Source organism: Durio zibethinus, chromosome 6 (assembly GCF_047325235.1).
Source record: "Durio zibethinus cultivar Kanyao isolate XHJ-2024 chromosome 6, ASM4732523v1, whole genome shotgun sequence".
In the NCBI taxonomy this organism is placed as follows: domain Eukaryota; kingdom Viridiplantae; phylum Streptophyta; class Magnoliopsida; order Malvales; family Malvaceae; genus Durio; species Durio zibethinus.
In genome coordinates, this window is record NC_143167.1 from 9,759,624 (window position 1) to 9,765,623 (window position 6,000).

The following is a 6,000-nucleotide window of genomic DNA, read 5'->3' on the forward strand; positions in this document are numbered from 1 at the left end:
TTTTCTCTTGCATTATATTCTTTCTATCAGTAGCAGTAGGTTTGTGGCCTAAACCTTATTTTTTTTGTTCTTAGTCATGTTCAATGCCTTCTTAATCCTTGTAAAACCCTTCCTAAGCCTTGTCCTACTTGCCAACCTTTGCTGATAATATATTTGATCACCATATTTATAGTTTTCAATATTTAAAAAATTGATATCTTTGACCCTTATTCGACATTAATAGCTTTTGCTACTTCAAAAGCTTTAAATTAGAATTCAGTCGCCTCTTTAGTAGCCTTGACATAAGTAGTGATCAAGGTTTTTATTACTAATAAGTCTTTCTCACCATCTAGACAAACTTGCTTCTTTTCAACAATAAACTTTACTTGCTAGTGTAAAGATGAAAGTATAACTCTAGTTGTATGAATCCAAAGTCTTCCGAGTAAATAGCTATATGTAAGTATTATATCCATCACCTGAAATAAGACATTGAAGGTAGATAGGTCAATCTATAACAAAATCTTTATTTCATTGATCACCTCTCTTCGTGCTTCATCAAAAGCCTTTACTATCATGTGGCTATTTCTCATATAGAAAAGGTTTATTGGAAGCTTTGACAATATAGTCATTGGCATGACATTAATAGATGACCCATTATCAATCAATACTTTAGCAATGGTGTGAGTTTTTCACTTAATAGTGACATGCAGGGCCTTCACACTACTTCATCTCTCCGAGGGTATTTCATCATCATTGAAAGTAGTAAAGTTAGGGGCTATAATATTTCCCATCATGTAATCTACTTTATCAACAAAAATATTATGTTTGACGTAAGACTTATTAAACACTTTTAACAAAGCATTCTTGTGTGGCTCTGAGTTTAACAATAATAATAATAATAAAATATGAGCTGATAGTTTGTTTAATTGTTCAACCATATTGTACTCACTATGCTTGATGATCTTTAAAAACTTATAAGCTTCTTTCTCTAATACCGATTCTTTAATCTGCACTTTTAGGCTTACTATCGACTAAGTACTTTGACTTTTCACTATATTTTTTCTCCTACCTTACATTTTTCTCTTCTCTTTTTAGCCTTTTCTAACATCTTAGAAATGTAATATCGATCACTTCAAGTTATTCTTCTTATGCCTGTTATGTTTACAGTATTCACTATGCTTAGATCATTCAAGATCATATCAAGTCCTTGAATCATGACATCATAGTCACACTTCCACATGACTACTTTATCAGTTTGGTAAGGGAATGGACCATAACATAAATAGTCATTACCATCTTAAGAAAAGATCTAGTTTTTTCAACTACAAGTTTTAATTTTTTTCATAGAATATCATTAGAGGTTTAATGGTAAAAGACTTGCTAGAAAGCTTATAACTCATCATATTCACACTGCTTTCATCATAGTCATTATAAGATTCTATTACAACTTGTCTATTAAACTTTACAATATTCGTCGAAAGATTTCATCTTTGAATCGAATGTCTAACCATTCTTCTATGGTACTTACAAATCTGATCGTAGTCTTTAAATCTTCCATTGTCATCTAAAGATATCAGCTAAATTATGCCTGTCTCAATCAAACAGTCATACACTTGTTCAAAATGGGTCATCACTTCATCCATGCATCTTTTGATCTTTACATCTTTTTCATTACCCATAACATTAATCTTCCCTTTGGTATAGTTTGGCAAAGGATTACCATTGACATTTGGCTTGAATTTAGTATCAAAAGTTAAGAGCCATTTATTTATTAGACCTTGTACCTTATATTTAAGTGTTATATAGTTTTCAATGAAGTATCTTACAACAACATAATAGTAATCACACTTGGCATGGGGTCATACCAACTTGGGTAAGGTAACTTTAATAGTACCATATGAGTAGGAGCAATAAGGTGGCCTCTCAATAGTTAGGGGTACAAATCAATGTAAGACATAAAAATTAGGTAAAATTGAGGCTTTCTTTGATTATTGTTATTTTATAAGTTTCTTTGGTTATTGGTCTGATAGGTTGGTTGGACAAATGATTGAGTTGGAGGTACGATAGTGTAATTGGGTAGTTAAGAACTAAAGCTTAGCTTGTGTGGTGGTTGTTAGGGTACTTTGTAATAATAGGGTTGTTGGGAGATCTGGTTGGTAGTAAGGTAATAAGGAGGGAATGGTAGGTTTGGGTTGTATGGAACAAAAGAACAGCATAAAATTTTTTTGTAAGTGATTATGTGTGTCTCATGCTTTTTCTTTTTTGGATTTGGTGTCTTCTTTTTGGGCCCTTTAATTTTGTCACTCTTGATAACATTTTTTATCATTTCTCCCAAAATCACCATTCAGAGAAATTTTTTATTGTATTTTCAACTAACTTGTCATAATATGATGCTTTTAGTGTGTTGATGAATAGCATAGTGATCTCTTTTTTAGTTAGTGGTGATTAGACTTAGGCTGCCACATCTCTTCATCGATGTGCATATTCTTTAAAGGTTTTCATTAACCTTTTATCTTTGTTTTGTAACAACAAGCTATCAGGGGTTGTATCAAGGACATGTTTATACTAGGTGATGAAGGTTTTGGCTAAGTCCTACGAATGGATTTGATTTCAATCTAGCTATACATACCATATTGTCGTTAATTCGATTAAACTATCTTGGGAATAGTGTATCAGGAGCTTATCATTTTGAGTATGACTTATCATTTTTCGATGGAATATAGTAATGTGAATAGAAAGACCTTTTATTCCATCATATTTATCAAATTTTGAGGTTTTAAATTTTATTGGGATAACTAAGTTAGGCACCAAACTAAGCTCATTAGCATAAATAACCCTATAAATATCGTTACCCTTTACTACTTTAAGCCTTTTTTCAAGTTGGTCATACTTGTTCCATATTTTTGAATTCATAATCGACTTTGACATTTTACATGACTTCTCTTGTTTGACTAGGTCATCTTGATTCGGTACCAAAATAGGGCCAACAAGTATAGATCTTGGGTTAGCATTCAAATGAATCTGTGGTTAGCTAGTAGAAGGATTAATATAAGGGTAAGGTTGTACATTTGATGGTTGCACATGTATGTTATGAGGAGCTTAAGCTTAGGGTAGGGTGAGCCTTGAAGGGTATAACGATTCTTTTGTATTAATCTCTTCTCTTGGTCCTGATATACCAGCAACTCCTTTACCTTTTAATGAATTAGATAATAACTACCTTAGTTTAGCCATCTGTGCATCAATACTTTGTTGAATCTTCATTACTATTTCCCTTATTTCTTCTTGCATTTTTTTTTATTATCTTAAACCTTGCTATGTGCTCTCCTTCCATGACTCAAGCTCTAGAACAAGTGTTATATTTATGCGAGATTGATTGACTTGAGTTTTTTGGCTTCACTATCCTCGAACTTTTGTTTATTAATTATGAATTAGAGCACATGATACAATATCATTATTATTATTGTCAATCTTTGCTTTTATTAAATCGCATGCATAGAATGAATGTAATGCAAATTGGGACATTGTTTTGGATCAATCCAAACAAAAGAAACTTTTAGTGACCATAGGAATTTTTGTACATTATCCGATCATCCTTACATTAAACTTGTAAAAACTTTTAACTTGAGCGTATTGCTTTCTAACCTTATAGAGAAAGTTTAACAATCGCTAACTGTAGCTTTGGGTCAGTATAATCTCTCGTTCAAGTGTTTTTTCTTTCTTAACCATTTTGCTCGCCTTCTGGACAGCCTTATAAATTTGAAAGGTCAAGTGTTCTATGTATTACTACCTTCCTAAACTTTCTGCTCTCCATATCTCTTAGGCTTCTACTTTATGTTAATTATATGGGCCCATTCGTCCTCTATTTCTTGTCATTTCATTAGAATCTTATCTATGTGATTTTGGTTCTTGACCAATTAATGTTTCAGCCTTGTCAACTTTTGCTACAATGTTTTTTGCAGAATGAAATTCTTATTTTCTTATTCCCTTAATCTGACCTTTAATTGCTTATTTTTTCGATAACTTTTAAAAACTTGTCTTTCTATGTTTGCTAATTCTAAGTAAGAGTGACAATAGCTTTTTTGTTCTCTCTGGCTCTACCTTTCTGGTACTCTATCATTTTTTTTAAATCATTAGTTTCCTTCTTGGATCCTCTTGGAGGTCCAACATCCATTCTTAGTTTTTTGTTTTCATGATAGAGATCTTCAAATATCTTTTCAACACTTTTTGTTCCTTGGCCAGCTTATGCAATGCATCATCTTTTATCATCAAGTCATATATCAATTAATTAACCTATTCTAACATTGTCATCTTTTCTTTCTTCATTTTCTTCCATTCTACCTCAAATTCTATTGGGCAACTTTGAGGGTTGTCAACACTAGCTTCGATGTGGGGGTTGGCAGCTGTTTTGGAATATCTTTTGGTAATAGCCTAACTTTATTGATTCTTTTCGCTCTTTATGAAAGATATCATTCTACCACATTATTTACATATCTGGCCGAATTTATGCAATTAATCTGTTTTCAAGTTTTGATGACTTCTTGAACTTTTTTCATGTAAATAGGTACACCATAATCAAATTCGAGTAAATGGAGTCCATTAGTCATAGGAAAAAAACTATCAGAAACAGTATTGTCTCTAAACCATAAGAGGTGCATAGCTAAATGCCTTTTATGTCCCTAGGAATAAAACCCATGGTTTGTCTTCACAACTATATAATATAACAGAAGAAGGCATCCATAGTGCTCTCCATGTTATGGCCTTACTTGTGAGATTCAGAAAAACTGACATATAATGCTTTTTTGTCCAATCTCTCTGCCATTTTTTAGTAATAAACTCTTTGATCGAGATAAACTGAATAGAAAAATGTCATAAGGACACTTTTTTTTCCCTAAAAGTGACTCTGAATCTAAATGTAGAGTAACTAAACACATCCTATGAATTGGCCTTCACCTTTCTTTTGATAATAATTTAATGATTTGATGGTTTCAGCTAGAATGGTTGGAGACAAATTTATGCCCTTGCCTAATTATTCAAAAAATATCAACCACCTATACTTTTACATAGCGCAATATCTTAAGAAATATTACCAACCTATACACCACAAAGCAAACATGTCTTGCCCGCAATCATTATTTAGATGTTTCTTTATGTGTTATAATAGAAAAGTTGAAGGAATTGATTCAATTCCATTCTTTCATTTCTTATGTTTATCAATTTCCTCGATCCCAATTCCATGATCCTAGCTAACTTCTTCCTAAATTGATCGTCTTTTGTTCTTTCTAGTAGATCATGTCCTGACTGACGAATTCTATGCAAAACAAGGATGAGACTTCTCGGTCGTATGGGTCAAATCTTCTTAGTTGAACATAAAGCATTGATAGGATAGATCCCAAAACTACACCATGGTTCTAATAAGCTATTCATCAATTTTAATCCACATATACAGTGCCATATCTTTGTATTTATTAGAAAAAGATTCCTTTCTTTCTATTCCCCATCGTTTCCAGATAGCTTAGAATTTTAACATGTCACTTTGATTCATATCCATATACATTGATTACGGAAGTGTCGAGATATAACCATCTCCTAAATAGTCCCATTCTTTTTCTTGGGTACTTTTTAATTGGTTTTTAAATTTTAAATAGTTTTTACACATGGATGATACCATTTTAGGCTTTATGAAAGCTTTTCTTACTGAAGATTGACCCAAAACAATACCCTTTTAAGAAATATGATGCCTATATAATGCATGTAGCAAAATTAAAGGCAACAAAAGAATTAAAGAAGTAAAAAATGTTAACCAAAAATGTCATGGCTCTATCTTAGGTTGGATCCTTAGGGCTCATGATATCCTGGGATAGGATTTATACATATAAAGGTTTCTAGACTATTCCTCATATCATTGTCCATTATAGACCAATAAGACTTCTTGATCCTCACCCATTATAAGCTATTAATGGAAAGAATTCAATATAAGTGAAAATATTTCACTAGCAAATACGGAGATTATCACCTTACAAG